This window comes from Protomyctophum bolini (assembly GCF_963924005.1).
Source record: "Protomyctophum bolini genome assembly, chromosome: 6".
Classification (NCBI taxonomy): domain Eukaryota; kingdom Metazoa; phylum Chordata; class Actinopteri; order Myctophiformes; family Myctophidae; genus Protomyctophum; species Protomyctophum bolini.
In genome coordinates, this window is record NC_137867.1 from 1,566,201 (window position 1) to 1,579,851 (window position 13,651).

Genomic DNA, 13,651 nt, shown 5'->3' on the forward strand with positions numbered 1-13,651 from the left:
GTGTATATTTGTCTATGGGGGGCACACGCTCCTGCGTGTGCTTCCAGCCCCACTCCTACAAGCCTGGTGATGTGAGAATATAAGAGAGCAATTGAGTGGTGATACAAACGATCAAACAATAAACATAGTCCATACGTGAGAGTCCATAAGTGAGAGGAGTGTGGACTTACCATCCAACGCCGAGTGGACGGCATATGCTGCGCGAGCGTCTGTGTGTAGCAGGGATCTGATACTGCTAGGTGCGCAGGTTGTTTATAAAGGGCGCGGCTGACAGGCTGCGGCTGTCCTTAATTGCTAACCAGGGCGGCGGCCGGAATGAGGCGCAGCTGATTTAGAATTGCTCTGGGATAGTACACTGAGTCTATGACACGGCCGTGGGCGTGCCTGGTTGTCATGGTAACTCGCCCCTCCCCCTGAGGTGAGACCTGACACACTCCACACACTCCCCCCCTAAGTTTCTTGCTACCGCAAGGAGCTTGACTACTTCCCTCGTCTTCGTACAGTCTTGAGAGCGCGTCCGCGTGTTTCATCTTGGTCCCGGGCCGGTGCTCTATCTCGAACTTGTAGCTCTGGAGCTCGACGAACCAGCGGGTGACGCGGTCGTTGCGGTCGTTGCGGTCTTTGTTCGCCGCCATCCACTTGAGTGGCGCGTGGTCGGTCACGAGGGTGAACTGTCTGCCCCATAAGTAGTACCGGAGGTGGGGGATGGCCCATTTCACGGCCAGACACTCCTTCTCGACAGTGGAGTAGTTACGCTCGTGCTTCAGCAGCTTCCTGCTGATGTACAGAACGGGATGCTCATCTCCGTCTACCGGCTGGGACAGGACGGCGCCGACCCCGGTGTTGGACGCATCCGTGGCGAGGCTGAAGGGCCTGTTGAAGTTCGGCGCTACGAGCACCGGCTCACTGCACAGGGCGGTCTTCAGGGTGCGGAAGGCTTCGTCCGCCTCGTCTGTCCATTGGACGTGGTGGGGGAGGCTCTTCTTCGTCAAATCGTGGAGGGGGGCCGCGATCGTGGCGAAATTTTTGACGAATTTCTGATAATAGGCGATCAGGCCGAGGAAGGACTTGACCTGCTTCTTGGTCACCGGGCGTGGCCAGGTCTGGATCTTCTCCACCTTCCTCGTCTGTGGTCGGATGCACCCACGGCCGATGGTGTAACCGAGATAGTCGGTCTCGGTCCACCCAATGCGGCACTTCTTCGCGTTGGCGGTCAGGCCGGCCGCCCGGAGGGTGGCTAGGACGGTGTCGACCCGCTCCAGGTGTTGGCCCCAGGTGGCGCTGTGGATGATCACATCATCCAAATAGGCCGCCGCGAACGCCTGGTGGGGTCGCAATATCCGGTCCATCAACCTCTGGAACGTGGCGGGGGCTCCGTGCACTCCGAAGGGCATCACTCTGTACTGGAAGAGTCCGTCGGGGGTGATAAAGGCGGTTTTCTGCTTGGCTCTTTCCGTGAGGGGGACCTGCCAGTACCCTTTCGTCAGGTCGAGGGTGCTGATGAACCGGGCGGGCCCCAGCCGGTCGATCAGTTCGTCGACGCGTGCCATGGGATACGCGTCGAATACGGAGATCTCGTTTAGCTTCCAGAAGTCGTTGCAGAAACGAAGGGTGCCGTCGGGCTTGGGGACTATTACGATCGGGCTCGACCAGGCACTGTGGGACTCCTCGATGACCCCCAGCTCGAGCATCTTCTTAACTTCTTCTTTTATGGCCTCTCGTCGTGCCTCCGGGATCCGGTACGGCCGTAGTCTCACTACCTGGCCGTTAGGGGTGTCGATGTCGTGTTTTAACACGGAGGTGTGTCCCGGGAGCTCGGAGAACACGTCGCGGTTCCGATCGAGGAGTTCCCGCAAGTCCTGCGTCTGCTGGGGCGTCAGACCCTCGCCAAGGGCTACGGCCGGGGCCTGCGGGGAGACAAAGGTCAATAAAGCGGGTAGGGGTACTTCCTCCGGCGTATGCCACCGTTTCAGTATATTCACGTGATATATCTGGTGTCCCCTTCTTCTGCCTGGCTGGCTCACCCGGTAGTTTACGGCTCCTTTCCTCTCCACGACTTCATATGGGCCCTTCCACCGGGCCAGGAACTTGCATTCGCTGGTGGGGACCAACACCAGCACCTTATCGCCAGGGGCGAACTCACGGATTTTGGCACCCTTATTGTAGGTGCGCGCCTGGGCGGTCTGGGCTGCGGCCATGTGCTCTCTTACGATGGGCCATATGCGTTTGGCGCGCTCCTGGAGTGCGTCTACGTGTTCGATGACACTGCGGAGGGGGGACGGCTGGCTCTCCCAGGCTTCTTTAGCCAGGTCGAGGAGGCCACGCGGTTTCCTCCCGTAGAGGAGCTCAAAGGGCGAGAACCCGGTTGACGCCTGGGGTACTTCGCGAATCGCGAAGAGCACAAACGGGATGAGGCGGTCCCAATCCTTGGCGTCCTCTTCCGTGACGCGTTTTAGCATTTTCTTTAAGGTCTGGTTAAACCGCTCGACCAACCCATCCGTCTCGGGGTGGTAGGCGGAGGTCCGTATACGCTTGACATTTAACCATTTGTACAGGGCCGATAGGACGCGGGACATAAAACACGTGCCCTGGTCCGTCAGGATCTCGTCCGCGATGCCGACGTGGCTGAATAACATCAGCAGCTCGTGGGCAATAGCCCGGGCGTTGGCGGTACGGAGGGGGATGGCCTCCGGATAGCGCGTCGCATAGTCCATGATGACTAAAATGTAGCGGTGTCCCCGGGCGGACTTAGGGAGGGGTCCGACAATATCCATGGCGATACGGGAAAACGGCACATCAATAATTGGCATCGGGATTAGCGGGCTGTGGGGAACTCCGCGGGGGGCGGTTAGCTGACACTCGGCACAGGAGCGGCAAAACTCCTCAATGGCCTTCTTAACGCCTGGCCAGTAGAAGCGGGCGGTGACCCGGTCGTAAGTCTTTTGTACGGCCAGGTGGGCCCCTAACTGGTGGGAGTGGGCGAGATACATTACTCGGGACACATACGTTTTTGGGACGAGTAATTGTTCGACGACCTCCCCCGCGGGGTCTTTGCAAGCGCGGTACAGTAAGTCGTGTCGGACGAAGAAGTGTGGGAAAGGTTTCTCACTCCCCCCCGGGTTCAGCTTCCCGTCAACGGCCACGACGTTCCGCCTGGCGCCAGCCAGGTTGGGGTCGGCCCACTGAGCGGTGGCGAACGACCCTTGCCGCCGGGGGGGCGGCGTGTCTATTCTGGGGAACTCTAGGAAGGGGTCTTCACCGAGGGCCGGCGTGTCGTCGGCGTCGGAGGCCTCCGCTTCTTCCGGCCAGGGTTCTGGCTGGGGACTTCCTCTGCCGCTGCTGGTGGACGAGGTCCCGTCTTCGCGGAGGGCGGGGCAGGCGACGAGGGGTACGCTACTTCGGCGGCGTCGGCGGCGCCGCGTCCTGGGGGGCCCTCGTCGTCCCGGGTTCCAGTATTTCTCGAACAGCGGGCAGTCCGTTCCGATCAAGAGGGGGACTGGGAGTTCGGGGACCACTCCGGCGGCGACCAACGCGGAGCCACGGGGGGTCTGTACGGTCACGTGGGCGACGGGGTACCGTCGGACATCTCCGTGGACACACGTGACCGGGATAGTGGGTCCATTGGTGGCGGAGGCGAGGTCACCCCGGACCAGCGTCACCACGCTGCCTGAGTCCAGCAAGGCATGGGTGTCGGTCCCATCAACCCGGGCGGGGAGGGTGGTCTGTCGGCGGCTCTCACTTCCGGTGTGGAGGCAGGGGCGGGGCCCTCTCATGCTGTCGGCGGAGGGCATGGAGACATCGGGGCCGGGGGGCCGCTCTGGGCAGGCCCAGGACAGGTGGTCCTCCCGATTACAGACGTAGCCCCTACGGATCCGCGGGCTGCGGTCGGGGGGGCCGGAGGCACGGGGCCGGACCGGGGCCGGCGGGGTCGGCGGGGCTGGTCGGCGTCGGTCTCGGCGGTCGTCTGTCTTGGGGACGGCGTCGCTCTTGGTCTGGCGGAGCATATCCGAGCAGACGTGGTGGTTCTCCAGGAGGGCGATCAGGGCGTCCACGGATGTGGGGCTGACTCGGGCAACATATTTCTTGGCGTCGGATGGCAGGGCACGGACACACCGGTCTATGACTAATCTCTCAATCCACGGGGTCTCTCCGCCCGTGGTCAGCCAGCTCTGCGTCAGGCGGTAGAGGTCGGCGACCTGAGCGCGAGGGGGCTGGGCCTGCTGATAGGCCCACATGTGGTACCGCTGGGCCCGGGCGGGCAGGCTGTAGCCGAGGGTGGACAAGATGGCGGCCTTCAGCGTCTCGTAGTCTCGAGCGTCTCTGGCGGGAAGGTCCCGACATGCGCGTTGAGCCTCTCCCGAGAGGTAGGGCGCCAGTATGCCGGCCCAGTCGGCGGCGGGCCACTGCTCGCGGTCGGCGGTGCGTTCGAAGAGTTCGAGGTACGCCTCGATGTCATCCTCGGGGGTCTGCTTGGAGAGGACGGCGTTGGGGGTCCTAGGGCCATCGCCGTGTCGGTCTAGCCTGCGGACAACTTCACGCACAGCGTTCTGTAGTTCAGTCTGACTTCGGAGGAGGGCGGCCAATTCGAGGCTGGCCATGGTTAGGCGGTGGTTGAGATCAGAGGAATACCCACATTCTCCACCATATGTGGGAGGTCGGGTGGGAAATACAACTCAGAGTGCAGTTTCAGGGGTTAGACACACGATGGCGCCCCTTGCTTTATTTCTCCAACAGGTTCAAACAAAGTCAGTTTTCACAAACAGAACTCAGACAGTAATATTCTTTGCATGAGGTCCCGGTTCCGAGGCGGGAGTCGTCACTGCAGAGGATGAGAGGGGATGTTAGCATACGGTCAGAGCACAAGGTAAGTACAAAGTTGGGGCCTGAGACACCCGGTCTAGGCAGTCTACCAACTAGACCTTTGTATAACTCTTTCTCTTCTTCTTTTCCAGGTTCCAGAGGAGGCCAGGAGGCTCCCCCGGAGGTAGGTAAGGGGGTGCGTATCTTTCTCTATCCACAAGGCACAGAAGAGTACTTTAGAGTAGAAGTACTCGGATACGGGGTGGTGAGTAAATTAGAGTAAAAGTACTTGGTATGGTACCGGGCGGGGATGGTACGGAGGGCCCCTTAGGCTCGGCCAACAGGAATATACACAAGCATTTATATTCGTATGTCTCTCTATCTACTGGGTGGCCGTGTCGGTACGACAACGGCAGTCAGGGGGTTAACACCAAGTAAGCGCTCTAGTTTCTAACGGTCTTCTTTCACCGGGCCTGGCGGCGCAAGCCAACTTAAACTCTCTTCAAAGGGTGAAATAAACATAACACGGGCCTGTCTTCTTTCACAGGGTGGTCGTGACACTTTATCTAGAGCCTGCTAGCTTCCATTAGTCTCTACGGGGTTATCTTCATTCAACAATCTTCAGTGTACAACACCACGGTGACACTCTTCATTCACAGTCTTCATTTAGCATCGACAGGGTGACTTCCTTCATTCACAATCTTCGTTATTATCCTTAGCTGCTCATTTGCCACTATGAGTGCCTCTTCTTAATAACACGGGTGATAGATAGTGAACGGTTTGTCTTACTGCGACCTTATGGAGCTGTTGGGCTGCCGTTTCCATCCGAGGGTCCCGTCTCCGCACTCGTCCCCGATACGAGCCAGGTGGGTCTCCAGCATGTATGCGGCTCTCCGTGTATATTTGTCTATGGGGGGCACACGCTCCTGCGTGTGCTTCCAGCCCCACTCCTACAAGCCTGGTGATGTGAGAATATAAGAGAGCAATTGAGTGGTGATACAAACGATCAAACAATAAACATAGTCCATACGTGAGAGTCCATAAGTGAGAGGAGTGTGGACTTACCATCCAACGCCGAGTGGACGGCATATGCTGCGCGAGCGTCTGTGTGTAGCAGGGATCTGATACTGCTAGGTGCGCAGGTTGTTTATAAAGGGCGCGGCTGACAGGCTGCGGCTGTCCTTAATTGCTAACCAGGGCGGCGGCCGGAATGAGGCGCAGCTGATTTAGAATTGCTCTGGGATAGTACACTGAGTCTATGACACGGCCGTGGGCGTGCCTGGTTGTCATGGTAACTCGCCCCTCCCCCTGAGGTGAGACCTGACACACTCCACAGTGTGTGTGTGTGTGTGTGTGTGTGTGTGTGTGTGTGTGTGTGTGTGTGTGTGTGTGTGTGGGAATGTGTGGACCCTGGACGGTCCCTCCATTTGTTTGCACAGTCCGGTCGAGAGGGTGGGCTGACCTGTTTTGGGGACCTGAGAGAGAGAGTGTGTGTGCGTGCCTGCACGGGCGTGCACACGTGTATGAAGCTGCATGTGTACTTTACATTTAGTGAGGCCTGGTCAATATGTATTAGTTGTCCTATATGAATACATATAATTTTCTCATTATGATTACCTTTTTATTCCCTATATATAAGGTAAATACTTTAATAATAGCTTGATGGTAAATATACCTTGGTAATACTACTTAGAGTGATATTTTATACCCTAAATATTTTGATAATTTCCCCCAGTACTGGAGAAGATTTTGACCTTTGGCCTTTCACCTTCAACCTCCAAGGAGGTAAAAGACAAAAAACCAGATATCAACATCATTCTGTGTTCGTTTGCATGATTATTTCCCATAAAATGGTACCAACCTCTGGAATAAATACACAGCAAAGAGTTATACTTATCTATACGTTTTAATAATCAAAAGCCCTAATAAAATAGTGTACAATAATGTTTGGCCCTATAGTCTACAACAATATAATATGAGCCTATACAATCATAAGAACAAATATGGTTACCGACAGAAGTCAAACGAATTAGCCACCGGTAGACCTCTGGACTCTCCATTCCGTCCGTGACCTCGGTGTCACATCATTTCTAGAGAGTGCCGATTCCATGGAACCGACAGTTATTTAATATTTCCAAGTTTTGAATATAGTCCAATCAGAATAGTTAATTTCTTCAGGGGGTGCTCTTGGCCATCCTCCCAATTTGAAGTGTCGTGTTGGACCTCTTCTTCCGGACTCTGCTCCCTATGTGTGGGTGTATGTGATGTGTTTTGTTCAATTAAATGTGCCAGTCATTATGAGATCATGTTTATGTGTGTATGTGAGCTTTCTTAAATGTGACAGTAGATCAACTAGTGTGTATGTGTATGTGTGTGTGTGTGTGTGTGTGTGTGTGTGTGTGTGTGTGTGTGTGTGTGGGAATGTGTGGACCCTGGACGGTCCCTCCATTTGTTTGCACAGTCCGGTCGAGAGGGTGGGCTGACCTGTTTTGGGGACCTGAGAGAGATAGTGTGTGTGCGTGCCTGCACGGGCGTGCACACGTGTATGAAGCTGCATGTGTACTTTACATTTAGTGAGGCCTGGTCAATATGTATTAGTTGTCCTATATGAATACATATAATTTTCTCATTATGATTACCTTTTTATTCCCTATATATAAGGTAAATACTTTAATAATAGCTTGATGGTAAATATACCTTGGTAATACTACTTAGAGTGATATTTTATACCCTAAATATTTTGATAATTTCCCCCAGTTCATAGACATCCCTAAGCCTCGCTTTGAGGGAGTCACAAGCTCGCTGATCTACAGCGCCGCTCACGTTACTGACAGCGTACTCGAGCTCGAGAAGCCGTTGGAGACGAGACACCTCCCTCCTCGCCTCCCGCGCCTTCCTTCTACCGTACCTAACTGCAAAATCTCTGATCCGCTCCTTGGCTTCTTCCCACCACTCCATCACACCCGTACAAAGCGACCTGATCCCTTCCAGGCCCCGGAAGAAGTCAACAAAGGTGGCTACGAACTCATCCTGTTCCAGGACACTGGAGTTCAACCTCCAGTATCCCGGACCAAAGACCGGGCCACCAGCCCGGACACGGAAAAGTACTCCGTCGTGGTCGGAGAAAAAGGTCGGGACGACCCTTCCCGACAACAGGCCCAAGGATTCCGAAACCAGAATGTAGTCCAGTCTCCTGGACACCCCCTGTGAGTTGCGCCATGTGGGACCGTCCAGTCGCGGCGTTACTTCCCTCCCCCATCTACCAACTTGAACAACCTCATCAATGTCTCCAACTTTTTGACACTTGTGTCCCCCCCACCCCCCAATTCACAATTAAAATCCCCCCCCACAATTACAACTCTATTAGTGACACAAAAAGGCAACATCTCCTCAAACATTTCCCCCCTCTCGGCCACTCTATGTGGAGCATACACTGCCAACACCCTCATTTTACACCCCCGATATTCTATATCTGCCCCTACTACCCTCCCCTGCCGCACTACTAAAACCTCTTCCACCCTCACCTCCCTACTACTGTAATATTCCCACCCCTGAAGAGTGAACCCCTCCCACACTCCATACTGCCTCCCCCCACCCCAAATTCCCTGCTAAATTTGACCACGTCCCCTCGATCTTTTAGATGTACCTCCTGCAAAAAGCAAATAGAAAGCCTCTGAGCACCCAGGAAGTAAAACACTGCCCTCCTCTTGATGTCATCCCTCAAGCCCCTTACATTAAAAGTCCCCACATTTAAAGACCCATCCATTGCTTAAAGAGGAAAAAAAAACAAGTAACATAGTCATCACATCAGATACAAAAGTCATAACAAATCCTTTATGGAGTCCCGTCGGGCCCCTTTTCAGATTTGTGCTTTAGCATCCCTTCAATAGGACGGTGTGTGTCCCCCCCCCCCTGCATAATTGGCGAATCAGGGCTGCCAAACATGCCTGCCAGTTTCCGCGCTTCAAAAGTCATGGTCCCACTCGCCACAAAGTCCCCCTCCACCTCTTCTTCAGCCCCCACCCCCATCTCTACAGACACTGCCTCAGCCCCAGCCCCCGTAATCTCCTGAGAGCTTGTCTCCGCTCCCGCTTCCTTCTGTATTTCCTCCAAAATTGAAGGGAATGTGATTGAGTTTCTCCGCCCCCCCTCTTCCCCTGCATCATCCCCACTTTCCCATATCGGGGACACCGGCTCTGGGAACATCATCCCCAGCTCCTCACTTCCCCCTCCCTCTTCCCTTTCTTCCACTCCTCCTCCCCCTCCATGAGAAACCCCCTCCTCCTCGACCCCTCCCTCCACCCTCACCCTCTTCACACCGTTGCTGTTCCCGAAGGTCGCTCCCGCCTTCCTTGCTCTGGTCGCGGCTTTCCTCCGGAGAGCTCTTGTCCCCCCCGTAGCAGGTTGAGATTCCGGGGTCAACGACCACTCCTCTCCGCTCCCTGCCAAAGCAGGCTGCACACATTCCTCAACCTCCACCTCTACAAGCTCTGGCGCAGGTGCCGGTCCTGGCTCTGGTCCTCTCTCGCTCGATGTCCTCGGCTCCCGTGCCGCGTTAGCGTAGGACGGCGTCTTCCTTGGGCACGCCCCCTCCAGATGGCCCTCACTTCCACATCCGTTGCAAATTAGCCTAAACGGGCAGATTTCGGTTTCTTGTCCGAGCGTCTTGCAGTATCCGCACCAGACAAATTCACAAGCGCCGTCCTTGTGCCCGTTCTTTCTGCACTTGCGGCAAAATGGTGGCTGTCTCATATAATAGAGGAAGCCTCTATCCGCCCCAATGCTGAAGAATGCTGGGGGGTGGGCCAAGCCATCCAGCCCCCCGGGGTCCGCCCGCAGAAGCACCTGCAGTTGGATTTTCCCCGTCCAAAACCCAACACTGTCCACAATCCTCCTGCATCCACCCAACACTTCACCGTAATTTTCTAGGAAATTTGCAATGTTGTCCCTTGTTACGTACGGGTTGTACATTTGTATGGTAATGACCCGGAAATTAGGCCTATCCAGGTTCTGTACTTCAAAGTCCGAAAAGGGCTTCTCACCTGCTTTCCTCCTCCAGGTCTCCAGCACGTCCTCAACCACCCCAGCTGTGCTGAAGGTGACGTCGAAACTCCTTTCCAGGGCGTTGTTCTGTAAACAGAACTAGGGGTTACGTATGTAACCAAAGTTATATAACAGCGAGCAAGGCTGCTCACTTATGGGAGTTTGCGCCCCCTAGCGTAAACACAGAAGCATTATATAAACTCACAGACAATTTTGGCTGGGACTTTGAGACGTGATGACGTTGAGAACCGCCCACCGGTGCGCTAGTATAAAAGCGCGTCAACGTCCCTTAGTCTCCATTCGATAACAATTGTTCTCTTCTCAAGCAACAAGAAGGGAATCCTAGTGAGCAGCCTTGCTCGCTGTTATATAACTTTGGTTACATACGTAACCCCTAGTTATATTAATCAGCTTAGCAAGGCTGCTCACTTATGGGAGACTTTATTAACTCCCTTATTGTCATCGCGAAGTCTGGACCCTTAGGGCCCGTACCATCTGTGAGCAAGGACCACAGTACGTCCCCAAAAGGACTACTGCCCCTCCTTGGGAAAGCCAACCAGGCCCAGGTCTGTCATAAGCGCCTAAGAGGAGCCGACAGAACAACCAGCTCAGCACCCTGGAGAAAACCAATGTCCCCCCAGGGAGCCGAGTCACTCCACTAACTGGAGGCCACGCTCAGGACCGCATGCGCCATCGGCGCTGCTGTCACATCCAGCCTATAGAAGGTGGCAAAAGTGGAAGACGATGCCCAACTTGCAGCGGAACAAACATCCTGAACAGAGACCCCCCTACAGAGGTCCCAGGATGACGCCATACCCCTCGTGGAATGCGCCTTCAACCCTATGGGAGGCACTATATTCCTACCAGAGTAAGCCCGCTCTATAGCCTCCACGATCCACTGGGAAAGCCTAATCTTCGAAGATAGGCAGTCCCACAGTCTTGGGATCCCAGGAGACAAACAGCTGTGTAGTCTTCCTTGTCGCCTTAGTTTTGTCCAAATACAACCTCAATGCCCTCACCGGACAGAGGTTATGCCTCCTCCTCTCCTCCTCAGAGGCAAAGGGGGGCGGACAGAACGCCACCAGGTCCATCGGTACCGGGGTAGCCAGGCGGTTCTTAGGTAAAAACGCCGGATTGGTCTTCATGACCACCCTAGCATCCCCATTAAACCTCATGCATTCCGCACTCGTGGACAACGCATGGATATCACCGACCCTCTTAGCGGTCATCAAAGCTTATTAACAACGCTGTCTTCAGCGACAATAGCTTCATACCCAACTCCTCCAAGGGCTCAAACGGTGGTCGGGACAGAGAGTCCAGAACCAAAGCAAGGTCCCATGAAGGGACCAAAGACTTAGTCACCGGAAGGAGACGACTAGCCCCCTTCATGAACTGGCGTACCAGCGGGAGCTGGCCCACCGTCTTGTCCTCAAACCGATGTGGCAGGCAGAGATAGCAGCCAGATACACCTTGACAGTACCAAAGGCTCTGCCTTTATCCAAGAGGTCCTGGAGGAACGACAGAACGACCCTCACTGGTGCTTGAAAAGGCACCACTTGAGCTGGTGAACACCAGTCCTCAAACAATCGCCATCTCAAATCATGCGCAACAGAACCCTGCCCGCGAATATTTGAAGTGAAAACACCACCAAATAGCCGTCCAAAGCACCCAGGCCTAGAAGCGGCCTCACGCCCCCCCCCCCCCCTTTCTCTTGCGAGAAGCAGCGGGGTAACACCGGTGCCGTCCTGCCCTATGGACGCCCCATGAATAGCCCATCCTCTCACAAGAGGTGGGTGCACAGGAGCCCTCATTTACCAATGAGAAAGCAAACGGGCGTGACCTACCGGGCCTGGGACAGCTCCCGTAGGAAACTGACCCAGTCGTGGGTTATACCACCCCACACATCGGCTCACGCCCTCCAAGAAGTTTCAGGCGGTGACAGCGTCAGTTCTCATGTATTATTTATTCAAGAAAAAACAATACAGAGCAGATACAGAAAACAGAAAAACAACAGTAATACTACAGAAAATGTACAGGGGCTAAGAGCGTGCACATTTCCTGATCAACCTCCATTCTCCCTCCGAGGACCGAGGGTGGGGCCCGAGACCCCTACCCTTATCGAGGTCCCTCATAGGGGAAGGAGGTGGGGCAAGTCCCGACCGGCCATTATCCCTAGAACGTGGTCCAAAAGGCGAGGTCCGAGACCCCTCCCTGACAAGCCCGGGACCGCAAGGCGGAGGGGAGAGAGACAAAGACGTCCAGTCTGGCCCCCTACAGCTGCCCCCATCGGTCGTGCCCCTCAGGAGAGCACGTCCCGTAGGACGGGGAAGGGCGTCGGCCCCCCACTCCGAGACGGCCCTGATGGCGCATCACGGTCGGAAAAGCCACGCCGTCCACTCCAACAGCCCTCCTGGTCGAACTTAGGGGGGTTATGGGGACCCCTCTCAGTCTGCCCTGGCGGAGGGCGGGGGTCACCCTAGCCTGCACCGTCGACCCACGTCCTAGGAAGGCCACCGCAGCGACCAGAGGGAACGCCACGGCCCCGTGCAGCAGGGGCGAATCCACCTGTTGCACGTCATCCACGTTCCCCTGCCCGGCGACGTCGGCCTTGTCGAAGGCGACCCCGTTGTACGGCATCCCCTCATCCATCACATCCACAGGTCGTGGGGGAAGAGACGGCGCGTTGCGGATGCCGGTCCGCGGGGCCGGGATGGGCCACGCCCGGGGGGCAGTCGTCCTCGGAGCCGCCCGAGGCAGTCCTCCGAAGAACCTCGCCGTGGGTTTCGGGGTTCCGACGACCTGCCGATTCTCCGGCCTGTCGAAGTGCATCCGCACTTCACGGAGGCGCGACTCCCTAAGGCCAGGGGACCTCATGCTGTTGCACGGGGTGCAGGAGGGGCCCTCCCCCGTGAGGGCATTCTCCGCGTGAGCCGTCCCCAAGCAGTAGAGGCAGAGACTATGTCTGTCTCCTCCCTCTATGAAACCCCTGCAGGCCTCCAGAGCGCAGGTCCTCCGTGGAGGGCCTCTGCGGGACCCCCGTGCCGCAGACATTCCGCGCTGGGCCTCATCCTCTTTGATCTGGACGAGGGCGTCCCGTTGGGCCTGGTATGCCCTCTGTGTACGCTTAATCCTACATCGTACGATCATGTCAGAGAAATCCAGGCAGTGTGTACACCGCCCCGGTTTCTCCATCGCCTCCACGGCGTGGCCGTAGCCCAGACAGTACAGACACTCGTCGTGCCTGTCGGCCCGGGCGATCAGGCCCGGGCACGACCTGCAGGTCTTCTGCGGACGCTGGCTGTCGTCGTCCTCATGGGCGCGACGTTGCCGACGGCGGGCTCTGGTTGCCACAGACATCCTCAGCTAGGATGTAAAGGAAACAATAAAGCAGGTTAGTATCCAGTCATGTAAAGTGGGTAGGACAGAGCTATCACTAGCAGTCGCGAAAGCCGTCACTTTATTGAACAAGATACAAGCGGGGACTCAAGACAGGGCTGTCGCCAGCTACTGTAGAGGCGCCGCGGGCGTGTGGGGGCTTAGCAGGGCCGTCGCTAGCCGCCCCCACAGTCCGTCACAGCATGGGAACCACATTGCACCAGCCCTGTGCTGCCCGGGTCAGTGGGCAGACAGTTAGCGACGCCGCACGTAACGCGCCCGTGACGAGCCGAGCTGGCAGGTAGTCTCAGTAGAGAGAGGTCTCGTCGTAGGAGAACGTCACTCAATTAGGACTTAAACCGACAATTGTCGGCAACCTATGAGGAGCCATGTGCGTGAGGTGCCAGCCTCATCGCAGACCGTCATGCAACGT